Source organism: Pectinophora gossypiella, chromosome 5 (assembly GCF_024362695.1).
Source record: "Pectinophora gossypiella chromosome 5, ilPecGoss1.1, whole genome shotgun sequence".
Classification (NCBI taxonomy): Eukaryota; Metazoa; Arthropoda; class Insecta; order Lepidoptera; family Gelechiidae; genus Pectinophora; species Pectinophora gossypiella.
This window is the reverse complement of record NC_065408.1, coordinates 3,970,232-3,994,817: the sequence shown is the minus strand read 5'-3', so window position 1 is coordinate 3,994,817 and position 24,586 is coordinate 3,970,232. Positions and strand designations below refer to the sequence as shown.

The 24,586-nt window shown below is 36.3% G+C and overlaps 1 protein-coding gene across 2 annotated transcripts in view; it reads right to left on the bottom strand.

The window, feature by feature from the left end:
* LOC126366643 (elongation of very long chain fatty acids protein AAEL008004-like) overlaps positions 1 to 24,586 on the bottom strand; it is a 59,055-nt gene that overhangs the window by 14,938 nt on the left and 19,531 nt on the right. Inside the window, exon 1 of one of the 2 annotated variants that reach the window (XM_050009839.1) lies at positions 3,460 to 3,480. The exons of the other annotated variant lie outside the window; for it this stretch is intronic. The gene's annotated coding sequence lies outside the window, so the exon portion shown is untranslated. Of the gene's footprint in view, positions 1 to 3,459; positions 3,481 to 24,586 lie in introns of those variants that run through there. 2 annotated transcript variants of the gene reach the window in all.

Here is a 24,586-nt window from a genome sequence, read left to right as displayed (position 1 = left end):
AGGATCGAAGCAAATGGAATTCCATAGTCTCTGCTTACCCCGGTGGGAAATGGGCGTGAGTTTATGTATGTATGTATTTTACCTGGATTAAAACAAGCTTGTCTATTGCAAGGTTTTATTACCAAAAATCATGATTTTAGTTTTTATAGCATTTACCCGTGCTTTGGGAAACTCACAAAGAGAAAATTTTAATTAAAAAAGAATCTGACTCGGACGGGACTTAAATCCGCAGCGCGTTGTTAATGACGGTAGGTACATAAATCTATAGAATTTCTCATGAACAGGGGGGTTAAAATGGCCACATCGAAGTAATTCATCTAAGAAAGCAATGTTGCAATTTGACATTGGCGCATATAAAAGTATGTGCGCAATGCAAACAAATGTCAAATAGCAATATTGTTTTCTTAGATGAATTGCTTCTGTTTGAGCCACTTGTTCTGTCTTTTTTATATTTCTGCTAATACGCTTAGCTACCCAAGGGAAACACACCAAAAAGACTATAAATTAATTAAAAACTTTTTACTTCGTGTGTGTGAACCCCGACAGTGCTAGTGTTGTGCTCCTTTTGTTTTTTCCCGCTTTATCTGTAATACGTTTTTTCTGCAAATATATTTTAATATAATCGTAAATGCACCGCCGCCGCTAATTAATTGTGAATAGACTGCTGTGATTGTATTCTTGTGCTGTCATCAAAAACCAGGCCTGGTGAGAAGAACAGAGAAGCTGATTACGTGAGTGCTTCCCTTTTTCTTTGAGCTGGGCTATTTTCAGGACTATGAGGACAGCGCAAGTGTTTAGGATTCTTCCTTTCCATCTTTTTCTTTTCCGCATTAATGTGTATCAAACAGCTTCGATGTGGCCATTTTAACCCCCCAGAAGGACGGCCCGGTAGTAAAACGGCTAACATGGGTAGATGCGGGTTCAAATCGAACGCGTTCTGGAGTTAGTCAGGGATCTAATCTTGGCCCTCTATTATTTGTCTTGTTTATTAACGATCTTCCGGAAGTTGTGCAGAATTCACTTCTGTTGCTCTTCGCAGATGATATTAAGTTAGTTAAGTCAATTCGATCTGTTGAGGATTCTGTGTTGCTGCAAAGTGACCTTAATCTTGTTTGTGAATGGAGTATGAAAAATAAACTTTTCTTCAATCCGGCTAAATGCGAAATGATCAGTTTTACTCGCTCGCGGATAATAAAGGAGTTCTCATACTCACTTGACTGTGTGCCTGTAGCGCGTGTGTCTCGTGTCCGTGATCTTGGCGTGGAGTTTGTGCAGGATTTTTCATTTAATTCCCACATTGCGTCGGTTACAGTGTCAGCTTTCCGTCGTCTTGGGTTTGTTCTTCGAAATGCTTCACCCTTATCTGACCAGGCCACATGTATCCTGTACAAGTCCCTTGTGCGAAGCATTTTGGAAACAAGCTCTGTTGTGTGGCACCCATACCAAAGGAAGTATGACCTCATGTTGGAGCAAGTCCAAAAACGGTTCCTGCGTTACTTATATAGGAAGCGGCATGGATATTACCCGTTTATGTACCCGACTCTTTTCTTGCAGGGATGTCTGGGTTTTGACTCTTTGCAGCTGCGTAGATATTTAACCCTTGTCAAATTCGTAGTAAACATTGTACGCTACAAAGTGAATAGCACTTACTTAGTGCAGCAGCTGGTGCAACTGTTTGTACCGGATACTTACATGCGCGCTCGGCGTCATGAGTTGCTGGTGCGGCCTCATGCGCGGACGCAGGCTCACCGCCATTCGCCGGTACTTCGCGCTCTTGACTTGCTGAACTTCGTCCTCGATGCGGCGCCACATTGCGACTTGTTTGCAAGTACGATTGAGTGTGTGTTGCGTGACAGTAGGACAGTATTTGAACCACTTATGCCTGTTAGTTCTGTTATATAATATGTTTTATTTTATGTGTTTTATATATTATGTGGAAACTTGTTTGTAACGGTATGGATTTCTGTTATGTTGCAAATGTAATAAATGAATGAATAAATAAAGTCCTGTCCGAGAAAATTTTTTTCGACTTAAATTTTTTCTTTGCAACCAAAAATCATATCTGAATGTTTTCTCTATAAGGCAATGATTTAAACCTTCACCAAAACCTTACTAAGGTGAACAAAGCGAGGACTCGAAAACGATCGCTATGGTCTATCGGCTATGCTGTGCAATGTGACCGGAAGGCCGCCAGTAGGCGGATGTGGCACAAGACACCAATTTATTATGAAAATCACACATACAGTAGGTTAGTAGGTAAGTTTGAGGTAAACACCTCGAAACTATATTGAACTCCTTTCTGTGTGTTTCTATTAGAAGTTCAAATGAAAGTGAAAATCACAGACACGCAGAAAGCTCGGTAAGGTGTGGATAATTAGTTCATCTTACAATGGATATACCTCTGAATACCCCAATGGGATTATGTTGTTATGTTATGTACTTAAATGAACTTCACAGAATACGTCCTCCGTGGTCCAGTGGTTGAGCTTTGGGCTTACGATCCGGAGGCCCCGGGTTCGAATCCCGGTGGCGACATATCACAAAAATCACTTTGTGATCCCTAGTTCGGTTACGACATCAGACGTCCGAAAGTAAGATAATCCATGCTTCGGAAAGCACGTTAAGCCGTTGGTCCCGGTTACTACTTACTGATGTAAGTAAGTACCTAGTCGTTACATGAGCCATGTCAGGGGCCTTTGGCGGCTCAATAATAACCCTGACACTAGAGTTGATGAGGTTGGTAATTCACCTCACAACCCACACGATAGAAGGAAAAGTTGATACAGAACTAACTTTCCACCCGTGACTTTGTATGTGTAGACTTCGGTTTTCAAACGCGACATGTGTTTTCCTTTTCAGATGGACGAATGGTATACTAACTATCTCCTATACTCAAAGGTCAAAGGTTAAGGTTAGGCAAGAGAGAAACCATTGCCCTATTTTTTCCCAGAAAGTATCTTGGAGAATGCACCGACAAGAGCGTAGCTCTTAAATTAGTGATAACTCAAAGGTCAGATGCAGGACGGAAGGGGCAAGTCGCCCTGACAGAGGGCAGCATATTCAGAGGCGGACAGGAGTCCTAGTACGGCTTCGAAATAGACTACTCCGGGCGCTATCCCACTCGCGTCAGAGTACTGCGGGGCGGATGGCAAGAAGGAAACCACTGCCCAATTTTTCCCTATAAAAGTAACATGGAGAATACTACACCGACAAGAGCGTGGCTTTTAAATTAGTGATGCTACTTAGCAATAAGGCTGCCTTTTGTACTTTCCTATTTTACTTTTTTTTTATTTTGTATTTCCTGTGTGTGCAATAATTAACAACCCTAAAATAGCCTCTTATCATATCAACAGTGGCTGAAAATTGTCCTTGATTACTTGTGGCTTTGTCTATCCCACGGAGACTATGCAGTTGAGTTTATATTTATGTATGTATGGACTTTAAAAATGAAAACTATACCTCTCTAATTGCATGTAAATGCTATTGAAAGAATGAACCTTCTGCACGACCTCAGACACGGATAAAAATAGTACTTACCTGAAAAGAAAAAAATCAACGTTAGAATATGTTATGTAAAATAATGAATAACACAGTGAACAACAGTTGTATATAATTATATTATATTCGTGGATTTACCTATCAACTAGCATTTTGGAGTTTTTTGTAGAAACTAATCGAAAAAAATAAAATAAAATTGATAACATCCCTTTTTAAGTCGGTAAAAATAATTTAATAAGTAATAAGTACTTATAATAAGAAAATTTTCTGGTTAACGCTCTTGTTAATAATAATGGATAACTTTTATTGGCGTCAGCATAAGAGTTAGGTACATACATACGTTTTTCACAGGGTTTCTCTTACCTAACCTAAAGATTTGACAAGTCCGGGTTTATACAGCAGTGACTGCCTGTCTGACCCTCCAACCCGCGAAAGGAAAGCCCAATATAAGTTAGGTCACAAACGTACGAAATGTACTTCTTCACAAAAATGTATTGTATGTGGGTTTCATCACGATGTTTTCCTTCACCGCTGAGCACGTGATAATCATTAATGATCCAAACGTGAAATCAAAAATCAATTCGAAAATCATTGGTTTAGGCCTATACTGGGATTCGAACCCGCGACCTCTAAATGAGAGCAAGCGTTCTACCAACTGGGCTCTTCAACTTAGCTATCACGGCTCTATGGTTACGTACATAAGTTTTGTATTTATATAGTTTGTTTTGTGTACGTACATACTTGGCAAGCATATTAGGTATACTTCATCATCACCAGCCCATTAACGTCCCAACTGCTGGGGCACGGGCCTTCCCTATGGATGGGTAGGGAGATCGGGCCTTAAACCACCACGCGGGCCCAGTGCGGATTGGTGGTTATTAACGACAGCTAATGCAGCCGGGACCAACGGCTTAACGTGCATTCCGAAGCACGGAGGAGCTCGAGATGAAAACTTTTTTTTTGTGGTCACCTATCCTATGACCGGTCTTTGCGAAAGTTGCTTAACTTCAACAATCGCAGACCGAGCGCGTTTACCACTGCGCCACCGAGCTCCTCTAGGTATAGGTATACTTACCAAAGTATTATTTTTAAATGTTGTGTGTAGTTTTTAATATGTATTGCAGTATCTGTACCTAAATGAATTAATAAATAGCCTAACGCCGTTATAAATATATTTTATTTTTTGAATAATATAGGCTCTCGCGTTTGACGACAATCTCACCTGATGGTTTGTGACGATGTGGTCTAAGGTGGATCACATTAACATAGCATTATGCCTATTCACTCTAACCTTGAAGACTCGCAGATTATAACAAGTAGGAAAAACAGACGAAGGCAGAGAGTTCGAATCCTTCGCTATTCGCATCAAAAAGGGAGAGGCGAAATGTTTAGTGCGAATTGGCGGTAGGTATATCCGCCAATTCGCACTAAGCATTTCATTCTTATTTAACATAAGGCTGAAATGCCTACCGACGGCTAGTTGTCCGTAGACGGAATAGAGCATAAATTGTCGCTAGAGATTTAATACATACGACGAAAGAGAATGGGGTTTTACGTTACACATGTACCTAAAAAGAAAGTATGTAATGATCAAGATCACGGATACAACACAAGGCAAGGCAAAAAGCAAGGTAACTATTTAGATATTATCTATTAAACTATACATAATAACGTGGTAGGATTATCTTTATAGCTGATTATGTAACATACAAAGTAAAGTAGTGGAGTAGGTTAGGTACACGACGCAATACAAAACCACTTTATTTGCCCATAAACTTGACATAATGTGACTCTTTTGTTTTTGGCGTAATTTATTGTAGTTTTTAACCGACTTCGAAAAAGAAAATACGTTTCGATCCGGAGGTCCCGGGTTCGAATCCCGGTGGGGACATACCACAATAATCACCTTGTGATCCCTTGCTTGGTTAGGACATTACAGGCTGATCACCTGATTGTCCAAAAAGTAAGATGATCCGCGCTTCGGAAGGCAGCCGATGGTCCCGGTTACTTCTTATGGATCTAAGTAAGTCGTTACATGAGCCATGTCAGGGACCTTTGGTGGCTCAATAAATACCCTGACACCAGGGTTGATGAGGTTGGTAATTTACCTCACAAGTTCACAACCCACGCGATAGAAGAAGAAGAAGAAATAAGGTAATTATTAAAACAGTTGGCTCAACCATTATATACAGAAATACGGCTCTACACCTATCACGTAAGTCTGCTAAGTCACGGAAAGCTCGGTAAGGCGTGGGAACTTAGTTCAACTTGCGATGGATGTAGATCTGGCTACTCCACATACATACATAAACTCACGCCTATTTCCCACCGGTGTAAGCAAAAACTATGGCATTCCATTTGCTTCGACCCTGACACACTTCTCTTGCTTCCTCCAGCCAAAACCGACTGCTTAACGTACCCTCCGTCGCACGGAATCATCTTATTTTCCAGACAATGTTCTAACCACATTTGGTTAGGACTAGGGCCCTGTGCTAGGAGGTTTTCTGGCCACGTCTTTCCCTCAGCGTTACAGATTCCGATGTGGTAGTAGTTTTACAGCTAGTTACATAATATGTAATTTAATTTTTTGACGTTCAACAAGCGCTCACTTTGTAAGCCAATTTTGAAAAATAAATATTTTTGAATTTTGTTCTAAAAAACGTGTCCCCACCAAGAATCGAACACAGGACCTGCAGATCCTGAGCTTAAGGTTCAACCACTTAACAGCGGAGGCTGTTAAGCATATTGGCAGATCATGTTACATTACCATTTCCAATTATTATTTGTGGTTTTCAAAATAGGTACACTGAGTTGTGTCGCGCTGTGGTTACTGTGACATGCATTTCTGTGGTCTAACCTTTAGCTCTTCACGTTTAGTGGTTCAAATAATTTTCAATACGAGTGTTTCATGGTATTGACCTAAAATTTTCAAACAGTATGTACCTCGTGTGTTTACCTTGTAGAATATGAAAAAATACGTATTGTACTTAACAAATTTTGTTGTTAACTAAGACAAGCTGACATAGTGTATGGTCGTCTTCAAAATGGCTATGAAGACTCATAAAATGTAGTGTGAGAAAAGTTGTTTGTAACCCTCGAAAATAAAACAACTAAGCTACCTTCATTTAAATTACTTAAACAATACCTTTAAAAAAAACATTTATTTTCAGACTACAGTCCATAGATATGTTAGTATGACTAACTTACATGCTATGTTAGTAACAAGTAATGCAGATAATAAGCAGATGGGCAACCTCACCGTGCGCTCGGGCGCAACAGGTGCAGCTCGGTGAACCGGCCCAGCAGCGCGGAGTCCAGCCGGTCTCCCACCATCCTAAGGACGCTCCCTCGCACTCTGCGTACTAATAAGCCAACTTTTTTGCGAATTACCGCGTAAAAATCGTCGACAAACATGCCTGAGGCGCTGCAGTAACGAGGGAGCCTAAACAGAGCCCTAAATACATTATTGTCTTTTTGACTCGTGTCCTAGCTAATTTATGTTATTAATTGTTATTTTTTTTATAATGTGACACATTCATTGTGCTCCTACTTACAAATTACTATCAGATATAATGTCATAATTATTATTAGTAGAGACTCTTTCCTGCAGACAAACTGTTTAAACAGTTTTGCAGGGCATTGACAAATTGTGTATTTAGTATTGATTTAATCAATAAATAAATAAAAAAATATATATTTTAAATTCCTACTTGTAGTGTCCAGGGATACGGGTGAAGACCTCAACGGCTGCAGAAGCGGAGATGGGCACCATCGCTAGGGCATTGTAGGAAGGGCCACGTCACAGGGACTATAGGAACCTGACAGCAGCGGTAACTGTCAGTACTATTCAGAGGCAGAGGACAGGAGTCTTTGTACGGCGTCTATCTCAACGCCGTACTCTGGACGCCATCCGACTTGCGTCAGACAGAGTACCGCGGGGCCGAAGGCAAGAGGGAAACTGTGATGTACATGTCTAAGAGGGTAGATTCGTAATCATCATTATGTTGATACCTGCGTTCCTACTTACGCTTGTACAGTCATGAGCAATATAATGTACCTAGAGCTGAGCAATATACTTTAGGACTCTGTTGCACTAATATATGTATTTGACATTTAGTGAGACTTACAGTTCAATTTGTCAAAAAAGTTAATGTGACGTGGTACCAAAGTGTATACATATTAATGCTCGTGACCGTACACTGACTGATATTAAAAATTGTATTAAAAACTGAATCATACCCCGACAAGAGCGTGGTTCTAAAATTAGTGATGATGACTTGTAAAATAATATTTATTTTGGTATTTTATAAGGTCGTAACAATAATTTCAAACATCCGAACACGCAAAACCAATCAGCTGTTTTTGACGTAACGAAAACAAACTGTTCTTTTTGTTTTTCTTTGGTATCTAAACTAGTTCCATCAAGTGTAGAATGAGACAGCGGATTCTAGTGAAAGTATGATTGTGGAATAAGGCGCAAGATAATATATATAGAAGAGACGTAAGACGGAAATGCATCACCAATACGTAGGGGGATTCCATTTGTTCTCCTAATATTTTTTGTCATATTTTAATTGGTCATATTGAGTTTGGCCTATTATTTTTTTCCATAATGATAATTTAACATAATAGTGTTTTGGCATACTTATGTTATTAACTATAAATATAGTTTATCCTATTGTTATAAGGCATATTGTTTATTCGTCTAATTGATATTATGCTTAAAGATCAGAAGGCATAATGTCACAGTATGTTAGGGTGCGGCGGGGGTCGCCCTTGGGCCACCTCTTGGCCGCCAGCATATTTATCTTATTAAATGATGACCAACAGCATGAAACAGTGTTAAAAAATATAAAAAGTTACAATCATGAACCAAATACAGCCAGGGAAAAAGTAAGTTTCTTATCCAGAGTTATGCTTATAATCATTATGATCATTAGTTATTATGCTTATAGTAGTTATGGTTTTCAAAATTATGCTTAAAAAGTTATGACGAATTACCTAATACTATGCGTAACTACTAATAGGACAAGTAACAGTATGCAAAGTTAAATTATTACATATTTTTTTATAAGTAAAAACGGAGAACCATGCATAGGAGACTCGGCGCCCTTGTACCTATATAAATTTGCCGCAAATGGCATTCACTACTTGGCCGTACAAATAGTGAGCTCTCACCCAGTATTTTTTACAGTCTAATTGTTCAGGTTTATATGCATTATTAGATGTTAAGTATACAAACCAAGATTTCTAATTTTGAAAGCGGATATTTGTAATATCGCCAATTGAAATCGCCATGTCCGTTGTTAGTTTATGTCGAAATTATTCGTTAACGTTAAAGTTAAACGGAACAGGGATGACTATTATTGGTATGGAGTAGTGTTGTCGAAAAATAGATTATCGATATAATATCGATATTCTATGGATAGTCTAGTGAGTTCCAAATTTTGTTATTATTGTCAGGTGTTGTAATTTTTGTAAATTTTATTATTATATTTTAGGTGTGTTGTATTTTGTATGTATGGATTTTCCTCGATCCCTCAATCAACGCTTATCACTATCGACCCGCTAGGGTCGATTAATTCTTTCAAATATTTTTCCTCTCAGACGACGCCCTGAGCGAGAGCCTTCAGCGCTTCCCATTTGTCCGGCCAAGTAGTTAATGCCTTCCGCGGCAAATGTACAATAAGGTAGGTCAAAAAAAAAACAATGAATTATCATCGACAGTGCCTGATATTCTTGGTCAGCTATCAATGTTTATACAACACTAGTTTGAAGTAACATCGCGTAATAGTAATAAAGTTTTACTTTACCTATGGAGGTAATGGCCGACGGTGATAAACTATAACTTCCCATCGGACGTAACAATATAGTTTATTGCGCATTATGTTTATAAACATGCAGCATGATAGTCACTGCAGTGTAGTCAAGTATAACGCACGTATTTTGCAAGAAGAAAAGAAAATATTACATTTTCATGACATGTTTTGTTGCCGTGGAAAACCTGTTGCCGACAGCAAAAGCAAAAATAGGGTAGTTTCCAACTAGTCAAATCAGATACTTTTTACTATACGTCAAAACACGAAATTACTGTGGAATTTGTATGAAAAAGCACACTGTGACGTCATTGAAAACATGATAAAAACGCTTTTCTTGATTAAAATTCATAAGTAAGTAAGTTAAATAGAAAAAAGAAAACGTTTTTGTCAGTTTCAGATCTGTCTTTATTTAGTAACCACAATTTAATAATTTATCTTGAATCTAGTACACGACCCAATTCTTATAAAAAAAATTAATATTGGTAGGTACTTACCCAGTAACTGTTCAACAAGAGCAAGAACGCATCTAAATCTCCGAGACTATTTGACAACACACACGTCATAACTGAGTTTACCGACCCCGCCGGCGTGGTCGACGATTTCCCTCATTCAGCGCTTATCGCTATCGACCCACTAGGGTCGATTAATTCTTTCAAATATTTTTCCTCTCAGACGACGCCCTGAGCCGAGGTTCGCGCCCAACTGGGCACCCTCAGGCCTGTTGTCTTAAACGTTGTACCGGGGAGAGCCTTCAAAGCTCCCCATTTGTCCGGCCAAGTAGTTAATGCCATCTGCGGCAAATCTACAATAAGTCACGTCAAAAAAAAAGTCATAACTGAGCGGTTGCCGTCGGCATTTCGACGACAACATCGTTTTTCGTCTATAAGCGCCCTTAGTAATGTTTACAGAAACTCGGCCTTAGATTTTGTCGCCATTTATGGAGTCGCGGTCTTTGGACATAGCCTGCGGTGTCATTTGTTTATGTGAGCCATAGTTATTTGAGACAAAACCAGAGACACTTAACACATAATAATAAGAATAGCATACTCTCAGTTTCGACAGACAAAACATGTTTTCGCAAACGACTAATAAATCATGACAGTCTAGGAATGTTGATTTTGCAGTTAAATGTGTACCCGTTATTCCAAGTCGGTAAGGCTTAGAATAGCTTAGGTATTGCGAAGTAAGCAAATATAGACTTGTGATGGGTATAGACATTTCTCTAAGCAACCTAATGCCCTACTTTAGCTCGAGTGTCGTGTCTATTTAAGGATGCTTGTTATTGCTTAGCTGTGGCATAGAATAATCAATAATACTCTGAGTGGAAGGGACACCATTCTGCCTGCATACGAGCTAGGAGCGAGCTTGATTTACCAAGGAGGTTAGGTTAGGAGTTACTTTAGTCTATTTTATGCCATTAGCTGTTATGGTGTAAGGTTCGCGCGTGGACTGTTCGTCGCGCTCAAACGCGTGGGTTACTAGGTAACAGTGATGTGTTCTCGGTAATGTTCCAAATTCAAATTCAAAAATATCTTTTTCTACTCCTCTACTTTAATCTGGCATTTAAATAACCAAAAAGTCTAATATAAGTACATACATAATTAAACTCTTTGAAAAAGTGTACGCTCTATGGCCTATAAAAGCATTGTTTACAAAGTGTAACTGTACTATAATGTCGCCAAAAAAGCATTGTTGTTGTTTTTTTTTTTTGACCTGGAAACTGGCACCTTTACTTTGTTTGGTGCCATAGATATACTATAAAAAAAAGTATACATTTGCCGCCATTTTCCCGCGCGTTGGAAAATAATTTTTATAAATAAAATTTTTCTTTGTATAATTTTTGTTTCATTTAAAATTACGTCGTCGTAGAAAAAGTATTGTATGCAACGTTGTATAACTAGGTCAAAAAATGCTCGTGGCGTCTCTTATTGCGATGTTCGCCAAGGCTCACATCGCAACTCACGCCACTCGCATTTTTTGACCCTTCTTATACAACTGTTGCATAAAATACTATTATTCAGTAGGTAACATAGTTACACTTTGAATCGTCAATTTTTACATAACGAACGTCTCATCCGCCTAAATTTACTGCAGCTTCTCACAACCTGTATAGCATTCAAGAAAAACCTCGGCACAGGGTCCAAGACGTTCTTAAAAAAAAAACATAAAATATTATTATACAATTGAGTAATTTAGCTGCCTAATATCAGAACTGATATTATTATAATGCATGGGATTAACTGTCTGAGAACCAGAAAAAAATATATTTCAATCGATAATCGATTCACATATATAGGTAGGTATTCTGTCGTCTCGGGCAATGAACTACGCGGTGGCCACAATTAAAAAGTAAACTGTAGGGGTATGTACGGGGGTGGAGTGAAGATGTAGTGTGTGGCAACGAGCCGATATTATTAGTGTATGCGAATACACTAAAAAACATAAAGGATTGTTTGCAAAAAATATATATATTTTTTATAATAAGTATATTACATATTTATTTATACCTACATTTATGAACTTATTTAAACACTACAGTTCCCGTTGTAAAACTCTTTAATAGTAAAATAGACACTGGCTGCTTTTCTTTTTAAAATTGTTCTTTCTTGTATACTTGTTTTATCTGCCTAAAGATTAGGTCATCATCATCAGCCGTATGACGCCCACTGCTGGGCATAGGCCTCCCCCAAGGATCTCCACGACGATCGGTCCTGCGCTGCCCGCATCCAGCGGCTTCCCGCGACCTTCACCAGATCGTCGGTCCACCTTGTAGCGGGCCTACCCACTGAGCGTCGTCCGACGCGTGGTCGCCATTCCAGAACCTTTCCGCCCCATCGGCCATCGGTTAAAGATTAGGTAATAAACTCTTTCTACAAAAGTTTTGAGCTTTTTTACTGCCAGGAATGTTCCTTTTTTTTGACATGACTTATTGTAGATTTGCCGCAGATGGCATTAACTACTTGGCCGGATAAATGGGGAGCGCTGAAGACTCTCACCCGGTACAACGTTTAAGACAACAGGCCTAAAGGGTGCCCAGTTGGGCGCGAACCTCGACTGAGAGCGTCGTCTGAGAGGAAAAATATTTGAAAGAATTAATCGACCCTAGCGGGTCGATAGCGATAAGCGCTGAATGAGGGAAATCTTCGACCACGCCGGCGGGGTCATAGGAACGTCCCCAAAGTGGGACCATTCCCGGGAACGGCACATCGGTAAGATAAGAATTAGATTTCTGTATAGAGTGTCCGGTCTGTACCAGAAGGCAACATGATCTTGATTTTTGACAGATTTCACTTGGCCACTAAAGCTAAGAAAATCATAAGTGTTTAAATTGGCTATATTGAACATTTCATCTAAAAAATATTCTGTTATTTAACGGTTTGTTTGACATGACGCATTTACTCTTATGCTTGTAAATGTCAAATAGCAATATTGGTTTTTAAGAGGAAATACGCAATACGGCCTCTTTAGACCACAAGGTCAAATTATGTTGAAGCTCGTTTAGTAAATACAAGACAAGTGTTAAATGCTTCCGTTATAATACGAATGGCTCTTTTATACTGTTTTGTTACACGCAAAAGAGAAAGTGAAACTCAAAATCTAAAGCAAGCCTTTTTGTGACGCAACTTCAAAAACTAAGAGAAAATAAATCAGCTTTAAACAATTCTACTTTTAGAAGACAGACATTTTAAAAATTAAGTTTAAGTATAACTGAACTTCACGGGGGCCACATCGCGGGCGTAAAGCTAATAGTACTACGGTTAGTTTATAACGAACTAAAACCAGTACCTAATTGACAAAAGTTTTTATACTCTGCAGGAGTTTTTTAATGATTAGTTGTTTTTTTTTACTTCAATGTCTAAATTATGTATACTTGTTCTCATTTATTATGTTTAAGCCTAAAAAATATGCTATAACTCTCCTTTAAATTGTTGTGCCCAATCCGGGTCCATATGTGTTACTCACCTTATATTACCAACCTCCTACTATGTGAAACGCAATAAATGATAATAATGATTATGATTATTATAATTTCCATGGTAGTAGGGGGTTGGTTTAGCGATAGTTTGAGACGTAACACGAAGGCTATGTTAGGTATAAGTTATTTCGAGTTTATTTGTAGAGATTTTTCCTATTCTTAGTTTATGCTCGATATACAAAGCCGTGAATTCTCTATACAACATTTATAAAGAAAAATCTACATCATAAAGAAATCCATCAAAATTAAAAAACTAATATTTGTAAGAGTATCTATGTAAAGGGCAAATCTTCTTGACTCCCAAAAGGAAAGTAAACTAATTAACCTTCTAAGTTCATATCAATCATCATAAAAAAAACGCACGACCAAAACAAGTCGGAAGTAGGCCTAAGTAAATACTGTTACCGGTTCAACCTCGACCGAACCAATGGAAAAACTGTTACATAACTCCGTTTCGTAACCAAACTTTTAGTGCAAATTATACTAAGGCATTAGGTTGAGGTTGCTTGTACAATAATCTGGGACACAAATATAAGTATACATACTGACAATAAAGCAGCACTGCTTAGGTTAAAAAAAGATGCAAAAATAAATATTAGCAAAAATCTTGTATTCATAAAAATACCATAGACCTCGTAGAAACAAATAGACAACCAATCTCTATAAAAAGTGTCCGCGGCTTTGTTTTTATTTTAATTTTTTATTATTTTTACATGACTGTCTGATTTTACATGATTTTTGCCGCAGATGGCATTAACTACTTCGCCGGACAAATGGGGAGCACTGAAGGCTCTCACCCGGTAGAGTCCGCGGCGCATCTTGTCACAAGCGACGCTTGGAGTGTAACGATACTGTACAACTGATATCGCACTTTATTTGAACAGCCATAATATCTTAATTTGATGGAACGAACTTATATTATCCATTATAAATTAATTTATACGTATTTACATCACAGTTCGGACGTTTTTTGGAAAAACTCCTTAGCGAATGTGAATCTAATGAAGACTGCAGCTTATCGATCCACAAATGAAAAACATTTTACTACTCATGTCTTCTTCTTCTCTCGTGTGGGTTGATGAGGTTGGTAGTCCACCTCACAACCCTGGTGTCAGGATTACTATTAAACCGCCAAAAGCCCCTGACACGGGTCATGTAACGACTACTTACTTACATCAGTAAGTAGTAACCGGGATCAACGGCTTAACGTGCCTTCCGGAGCACGGATTATCTTACTTTCCGAGCCTGTAGTGTCCTAACCAAACTAGGGATCACAAAGTGATTTTTATGATATTTCCCCTCCGGGATTCGAACCCGGGACCTCCGGATCCTAACGCTCAACCACTGGACCACGGAAACCGTTACTACTCACGTAATAAAATGTAAGTATATGAGATTAACAGTCTTCATAATTAGGTATTGTCAAAGTCAAAGACTTCATTATGAAGGTTGAGTGATCTACGTTGCACTTGAAAAACCTAGCGAAACACATTTAAAACATCATCTATCCACAATCCTAATCCAACACCCTAAGTTTCAAATTCCACTGAAACGACTTACACGTAACATTGCAACCGTTGCATGTCACAACGTCATTGAAATGTAATTACTAGGTCTTAGGACTTAACGTTGCTATTACATAAACGATTATATCGCAGTAGAATAACTGAACTCTTTATGTTAGAAAAAAGACAAATACTATACTATTAGAATATTGGGAAATACATAATAGATGTTAATAGTAACATCTTGTTTTTCATTGTTACAGGAAGAAACAATAGCGAGATATATATCTATCTACTTCATTATGATAACATCAATAGAACTGGCTTGTACAAAGGATAATAAAAACGTCAGGTTTATCAACACAAAAAAATATGTGAACACAGGGTCAGCCTAGTTCAGACCCCAGTAACCTACGGTACCTAATTTCTTATGCTAAAGGTATTCAATTATGTAGTTTTTACACAATAAATGCATGTTTGGAAGTGATTTAAAACAGTGTGTCTTTAAGTTTGAGGCTCTACTCACTTACATAGGTATGATAAAAGCAGGTTGTGATATTGTAAATGCTTTTCGGTTAACGAATCAATAAGAAAAATGTTGAAGCCACAGCCGAACCGATCTAGGGAAATATTGGGCAACTGGGCACATACATACATTTATAAGCACACGAATAGTCTTGAAAAATAGTCAGAGGTACTAAGGAGAATCCACTATTTAAACATCTCTTATTTAATACATATAGGTTTCCGTTTTTTGGTTAAAATAGAAAAACCAATTTAGAAGATATTTGCAAAACTAAATACCTCTAGTATATAGCTACAAAACGAGAATACACAAATGAAGAGTAAAGCCTATATAGTACCATAATGTTAGCAGATACTTTATAGATGACGTTTGTAATATTAACCATCGACAAGAAGAAGCCTAATAGATATGAAGAATACATAAAAATAAACAAAAGATAAAAAGAAAAGACCTGTTATGAGAATTAGATACCATGCCGTTGATGACTTAGAGGAAAAACTGACCATTTTGTAAAAACTATATACACAACTTATTGTTTTAAATGCGCAAGTCACAAAAACAAAGAAAGAAGGTAAAACATAATTTAAGAAATGTATACGAAGGGATAAACAAAAAAGTGAAGGCAAAGGTTGGTGATATTATTGTAAAAGGTAACATTGTGATGACTCTATCGAACAACTTTAAATCCGATCAGTCAATAATGTTTCACCTTCAAGCAATAACAGGAAACATATAGAAAAGATAATAGAATCAAGTAAAGGAGTTCTATCATTTTCCAGTAAAACAGGAAAAACTACTTGCTTAATACATAATACCTTGAAGCTACCATATCATTAACATTCAATAGTAGCAAACGCTTGCGTTTCCACGTGGACATTATGAATAAGTACTAGAAAACTATCAAGTTTTCACTGTCATTTGAACAATTGAAAAACGAAATAACCATTCAAAATACCTGTATGAAGAAATATCAGGGTAAATAAACTAGAGTATATAAAAAATAATAAGTTGCAAACGATTATGACACTTAATAGCGATAGAGATAAATATATATTATACAAGGGGTTAGTGACATCGTAACGAATACTGAGGGGGGATGACCATGATTCTGAGTTAATATCAAGTGGCGGTTCGTTACGATGTCACTAACACTCTCAGTGTTACTACAAAACAAAGACTAAAAGATAAACAATGTTTAAAATATAATCCGTACACGAAAGAAGTCCCGAAGGCCGCGGCGCTACTGTCGCAGATTCTGCATAGAAGTATTATGACTTGTCAAGTTAGTTTCATTAAAATCCGCCGACTTCTTTCGTGGCGCGAAGTACTATTTCAAACCTAGTTTATTTTTAGTTTGTGTTTTGTAGTAACACTGGCCCCGATTCCTGCAAACACCGCCTAATTTTATTTTAAGTTATATCCGTCATTTTCATATCCGTCGAAAAGGAAAGGGACGGATGATTCACAGCTCTTAATTTTAGGAAGAATGAGTAAATGAATGTGTCGGGTTATTGACTGATGTAAAATTTTTAGACGGTTGGTTTAGATTTGTGCTTAAAATTGACGTGTGTTCCATAAATTTTATGCTTGTCAATTACCCGTCCCTTTCCTTTTCGGCGGATAAGAAAATGACAGATATAACTTAAAATAAAATTAAATGGTATTTACAGGAATTAGCACCACTGTATATCTTTAGAGTTTTATATGTCACCTTACGTCATGCCAAATTATTATAACATTTTTTTGACGTGACTTAGTCTTATTGCTGATATGCCGCAAATGGCATTAACTACTTGGCGGGACAAATGGAGAGCGCTGAGGGCTCTTATCTGGTATCTTTAAGACAACGGGCTTGAGGGTTTCCAGTTGAGCGCGAACCTCGGCTCAGGGCGTCGTCTGAGAGGAAAATATTTGAAAGAATTAATCGACTCTAGTGGGTCGATAGTGATAAACGCTGAATGAGGGAAATCCTCGACCACGCCGTATCGGGATTCTGAAGTGTTTGTTGTCGCGAGCTGATTGGCCGCCTCTATGGCTAAAGTAATCGGGTCGTCTAGATCGTATGTTATATCAATGCCATACATTTTTATCACTGTCGATTATCATATTCTCCCTCATTCAGCGCTTATCGCTATCGACCCACTAGGGTCGATTAATTCTTTCAAATATTTTTCCTCTCAGACGACGCCCTGAGCCGAGGTTCGCGCCCAACTGGGCACCCTCAGGCCTGTTGTCTTAAACGTTGTACCGGGTGAGAGCCTTCAGCGCTCCCCATTTGTCCGGCCAAGTAGTTAATGCCATCTGCGGCAAATGTACAATAAGTCACGTAGAAAAAAAAAAAAAAAGATTATCATAATCGTTTGCGACTTGCTTAAAGCTATTGGACTAATAATAAAACCAATGGGCAAAGACAAAATATGCACAAAATGTGAATTAATTTGCCAAAAATAGTAATGATGATGAAATCAATGTTACATAAATTTTATTTACAACTTTTATAGATATATAATTACATATTCATCATCCATTATATAAATAGAGATTTGTATAAAAGTATCAATGCTATTAGCATTGAGGTCAGATGGAAAATATTACATGAGGACATCTACATATTAAACGAGTTAGCTGGTGACCGTTCGTATGCATGGTATAATAATAGTATAATTAATGATACTACGTATATAACGGTAACTCCCCGCACCAATTCGTATCCAGCGCCGATCTTACCCCCTCTGAGTCTTACTATAGTTTTAAATGGTCGTAGCCGCTAAGGAGTAAAGGAGAGGGTATCTCGGGACTTTGTCTCGCTCGCTCTTTTGCGTTAGGCGACACACGGTAAGATTTTTTTTGTATAGAGCATCCGGAGTATGGAATAAAACATTTCTTTTTATAATAATAATAGAAGCAACAGAATAAGTACCAGAAAATTCAAATTTTGACAATTATAAAGCGTCATTATAGTTACCGTTTGAGAAAAAAATAAATTAGGTGGTCGATAACCTGTTACTAGAAAGTGCATACAATTAATTTTAATACCATAAGAAAGTATCAATCTTAATACCTTAAGATTAATTGTATGGACTTCCGTGGTCCAGTAATAGAGCGTTGGGCTCACAATCCGGAGGTCCCGGGTTCGATTCCCGGTGGGAACATATCACAAAAATTACTTTGTGAGCCCTAGTATAGTTAAGACATTACTGGCTGATCACCAGATTGACCGAAAGTAAGATGATCCGTGCTTCAGAAGGCACGTTAAGCCGTTGGTCCCGGTTACTACTTACTGATGTAAGTGTCAGAGGCCTTGGGCGGCTCAATCGTTACCCTTACACCAGTGTTGATGAGGTTGGTACTTCACCTCACAACCCACACGATAGAAGACGTAGAATACCTTAAAATATGTACCTACCTAACATTGAACTGCAACTAATTGTATTAATTCTATTTGTAGCTTAGCTAAACCCGGTAGCACTTTTATGTGTTAATTTATGTATGTGCATATCATAACCCAAGTAGCAATCAAGAATTGTGATTAAGTCATATATGTCTAAACTTTAGCTAAAGTGAGATTTATCCAAATCAAATAGGACTTATTAGGACTTCATAAATTCATTTCCTTCTTTAATTCTATATAGTTTTCAACAAATCCTACTTTAGATAATTTAGAATACACAAAACCAAGTTAAGTATTCACAAAACTATTTAGTCTTATCTCAGCCTACTGTTAAGTCTACAAGTATTCTTTTACTTTACTCAGATTATTTGAAGGCTCACTTAACACTAAATTGATTTAGTGAAGTATCAGTTTAGTCTTGTAAAGTAAAAATTGATTGCCTAGATATACTTAAGGCAATTTTTATTATTTGTTGCTCCTATACAAGACTGTTTTATTCGTTTTTGACTACAATAAGTAAAACATAAGAAAAGTCTATTCAATGGACGATAAAATCGAAATAGAAGCAAGCAGAAAGATGGATGAAGTCCAAATAATAAAATGATCTGGTGATTTTCGAAGGCAGAATATTAAATACTTACAGAAAATTAACCTGTGATAATGCACATCCCACTGTTTTTGTTAGCGATGCGATATCTTCTTTATTGCCATCATTTTTTTATATCGATTGGTATAACACAATCATTTAATTTTGGCAAAAAAATCGTAAGTTCCTGTTTTTCAAATCCGATCCAGCGTGTGGCGGCCCAGGTACCTACGTCTCGCACAAATCTTCTCAAAAATGACTAAGCTAGTCTAACCTAATCTAAGCGCACGGCAACACTACACCATGAAAAATCGAGTTTTATATTAAAACCTGCTAAGTTCAAATATAAAATTAGGTACCTATTAGTCTAATAATAAATAAATCCAATCAAAAACATAAATGTGAAATGAGAGCCAATTTCAATATTATGCAATGCTTTGGTTGTTAACTTCAACGACAAAAGAAGTGAGATCTAAATGGGTGCCAAGTTCAATGGTCAGTCCTGAAATTTATTTATAAGTAACAGTATAACATATCATATCTTCTTATAACATAAATATATTGTAGCCTAAGGTCTGTCTTATTGTAGGTAAGTACATATCCTCGTAACGCGTGGGTCCTTTTAAAAGGACAAATTCAAAACTAAAAGTCGACTTTATAGATATAATACATTTGAATACCTATTAAACTCGTTTAAGATTCACGTTAAGTTAAAAAAAATAATATGCCAGTAAAATGGATGTGAGTTGTGTTGTATCGTGGGCGAAAAGCTGACAACCTATCACCGCTAAACACATGTTCCAACTTGCTTACCTACCCTTAAAGTACTTGTCGAATATGGCATCAAGTGGTTTTATGATCACTTAGTGCTCTGCCTACCCCGATATAGGCGTGATTGTATGTTATGTTAAGTTAATCCACATACCTACCACAAAAAGACCGGCTGTCATGAGTTTTGATTACTTACTGATTCTTGCATCTATAGTTAGGTACAGGCACTAATTAGGTATTTATGTTAAGCGTTCATAATAGAATCTAATTATTTATGCCAGTTTATTATTTTTTCCTTTATATTCATCTAATTACCTATCTTACCAAATACCAAATTTTAACTCTCTAGGATCATCTGGAACTGGGTTAGAGTTTTGATTTATAGGTCAGTCAGTCAGTCAATGATAAAAATGAGGGTTTTTGTACATTAATATCTAAATAACCGTTTGAGATAAGCTTATGAAATTTAGAACACTTATATGTATCTCACAAGTCTCAATATATGAGCCAAATTTACGATACGATACGATACGATTTGATACGTTTATGTAAAATAGTTTTTGATTTATGAGGGGGTCAAAAGTGGCTGCAAATGGTTCGTGTAAATATTACACACGGTGCGGCTCGCCAGTTCTATTTCTTGAACTTGGCTTGATACGCTACCGCGTGTCTAGATACTTTTCTTTCTTCTTTCATTCTTTCTTTTAATAATTTTAAAAATGTACCTATTTTTAACTAAGCTTTATTCACAATCATAAACAAAACATATATATTTTAAGTTTTGTGTATGGTTAAATGCATTTAAAGTGGGCATTAGATTCGATTCCTTTATTTTTTTAGCTTGATAAAGTCATCGGGAATTGGGCCGCCTTTTTTAACAATAATGTTTTTGGTGGGCTTAGAAACTACCGCGCACACACACGACGTTAATCAAATTGCAAGGGTTCTTCGTATATACAATATTCAACGGATACTCGTAAATTTTTACAATAATCACATTGTTTCCGTTGGCAATTAGAAGCGCGGTGATCGTACCTACTTTGCGTCAGCGAACCATGTAGGTACCTATGAGAATGTATGCGCGGAGACTCATTAGCAAATTGAGTTTATGTTTGTTAGTTCCAATTGCGATAAGTATTAAATAATTAAGTAAATCACATTCCTATCCAAGTAAGAACTCAGCATAACAATATTTTTTATCTTCCACGAGTCGAAAAACTTACCTCTCAAACAAACATACTTTCCATAGGTTTTAAAAGCTTGTTCGATTTTAATTGTTACTTGTTACATAGATGATTCTGGCACAAAATAAACAAACATGATTTTACGACATTACTTTACTAAATCAAAATAGAGGATCACTTTAGACATAAGAGTTTTAAGTAGGAATTCACTAAATACTTTTTGTCTTAAGTTGGTATACTCCTAGACAATTGAAGTAAAATTTATCTTAACTAGTACTTGATGAAGTGCAACTTGACTTTACTTTTCTAAACTGATTCTTACGAAATCAATTGTTTCTAAAGTCTTACTTCATTTAGAAAAATATTACTTAACGCCATTTTGCACTTACAGGAAGAAAACATGTAATATTTTTTTGACAATATTATCGTCAAAAACTGAAGTAAATTAATATATATCTCTGTTGTAGTAACAATTACTGCGTTCAGCTGTCACATATTAATACAAAATGAATTTCTATATACTATATGTCACCATTTTTTTATTTGCTGAATAATCAATCCAAATTTTATTATTATTTTTCTGGTATATTAAAGGCCCTTCTGTTTTTTAACACTTTCTATCGATTTTACACGAGAAACAATCATGCGTTTATAATTTCCTGTATGTGAAACGGCAGAATAACCTTTTGTTAAAACAACTTAACAAATATTTTAGACGCCATTTTCTTACAGACTTCATTTCTTGTGTTAATGTAAATGTTCGCCATTCTATTCTAAAATAAAGACGCGTGAAGTAAAAATCGTTTTAGTATGACCTGAAGTTTTACTTCGTTAAGTTACAATTGACTCAGTGCAATTCAATCCTATAGTCTTAACTAAGTATTGTAGATATCTTCAAGTATACATTTTTGGTATTAAGTGATACTACAAGAATTCTAAGTTTAGAATACGCAAGAACATTGTCTAAAGTAGGGTTTAAGTCTGACTTAACGTTGTCTTAAGTCTGTCTTGTATAAGAGTTAAAGTATGTGCCCACTTTTACTAAACTGTATCTTCAAGACATCTTGAGGGATATCTTGGAGACATATAAGACTTATCCAAGACAAGGGCTTGATTTAGTCTACTTGCCTTCAAGATATCTACAATTCTCTTTTAAGACAATCGGTTGCTACTTGGGAATAGTGTACTTACATACCTATAGATATGTAAATAAATACAGACGGTACATATTATTATGTAACTAGGTAATCGAGTACATCATAATATTATATTATAATGTTTAACAAAAGACCCGAATGACGCAAAAAAAGTAAGTCAGGTCAGGATAAAACCAGATTCCGTATTGGTTATTGTGTCAAGTTTTTAGATATCCAATATGATTTATTTATGTGCTCAAAGCACAGATAATGGTATAAATATGAACACTTAATGTTCTTTTACAAAAATGTGTGTTTGTACAAAATGACATGTTATAAAAATACAGTAAGTAGTAGTTATAGTATCAACATGGACCTGGAAGGGAAGTGTAACTGGTAGAAAGGACAACATACTTAATTAGACTAAATTACTCAGCAATAGAAAAATGAATTCACCCCCCTAGCATTATTTCGTTTTCCCCTGAAGATTTGACAGGTCCGGTTTTTTACAGAAGCGACTGCCTGCCTGATCTTCCAACCCGCGAATGGAAAACCAGCCCAATACAGATTAAGTCACATACCTCCGAAATTGCATTTCTCAGGAATGTGAGTTTCATTACGGTGTTTTCGCTGCGTTTTAAAAAATACATTCTATATTTAAAAATATAATGCACGATTTTTTAAGTATTGTTTTATAAGTTTATTTTATTTATTTTTTAAATAATAAATAAAAGATATAAAAATAATTATTTAAATTAAAGAGTTACATTCATGAACTATGTAATTCAATTCAAATTCAATTCTGTGTAAGTCATGAGAGCCGGTAAGAAATAATAGTTATACATACACTTAATTATACGTATATTCAGATTTTACTTTTACATCCTGATAAGTTTTCTAACTCCATTAAAGATGCTAAGCTATTATAATTCATGACTTAGTTTGACGTCATTGATGGGCAGTTACTGGATATAATTAATTACATGTTTAGTGAAAATGTGTGATGGTAAAGTGACTTATTTGCTTGTGATATAAATGTAATTTGCACCATTAGCACTATCCAGACATTTCATACAAAACACCTCATTTTACACAGACATTACACGTTGACGTTATCGTACACGCGCACCTGTGTGTGTGACGTCTAACGCCCTTACGTTGTTTGGAGACTAAAATAAGACCGAGGGGGGTGAGGTAGACTTAACTCAGTCGGTAGTGGGGAGCGGAGAATTTCCCTTCTACACGTATTCTATGTCACTAGCTTGTGATTTATGAATGATTTGCTTACTGCAGACCCCACTAGGAATAATGAGCGTGGACATACACATACATGCATATACATTCGTACATATGGCGTGTAGGTATATATATATATATATCTATATATATATATACCTATATACTACAGCTTTTTATTTATTTCTTATCAAGTAGAATAGTCTATGGCATAAAGAACGAAAGAATGTCTTTGGATCTAGATTCTACTAAGTTTTATTTAAGTTTAAGCAAATTTATAACTTATTTCAAATAAAAGTAAAATAATAAACTATGAACCGACTCTTCTCGAAAAGTAATCAAATCTTATTTATTTTCAACAATGTAATAATCAAATATTTAAAATTCAGTTTAAGTATTAATTCACAAATAATTAAAAAATAATGAAAAATGACAAGGTGTTTATATTTATTTTTAAAATAAATTTATAATTTTATTATTTATTTATTACTTCTTATTTGTAATACACTTACCAAGGGAAAGTCGTGAGATAAAAGTTCACTTTTTAATTAATATAATAATAGAAATGTTGGTCTTGAAACACGACTACCTTATACCAGCTTTAAATATTAACTGCCGTTTAAAAAAGAAGCAATATTTCAAATTCAGAATTTTATTAATTTTATTGGGTCAATACGCGAACTAGTGCCCTCGAATCTCAAGGTTATAGGTTCGAATTCTGATTCGAGCCCTACATAATGTAGGTGGGTGTTCCAATTTTTAGGGCCAGGCGAATCATTTACCCCGTTTCTGGAAGCTTAATGTAGTCTGACCTGTCATTAATCCGATTTACAAAAAAAAGTTGTCAAATGTCTGATTAAACAAAGGAGAATGCTTGAAATGTATGGACGAAAAACCTAAAACGTACTATGCTAATAGATAAGTTGTTAAAGTAATACTTATTGAATCCATAAGGTTA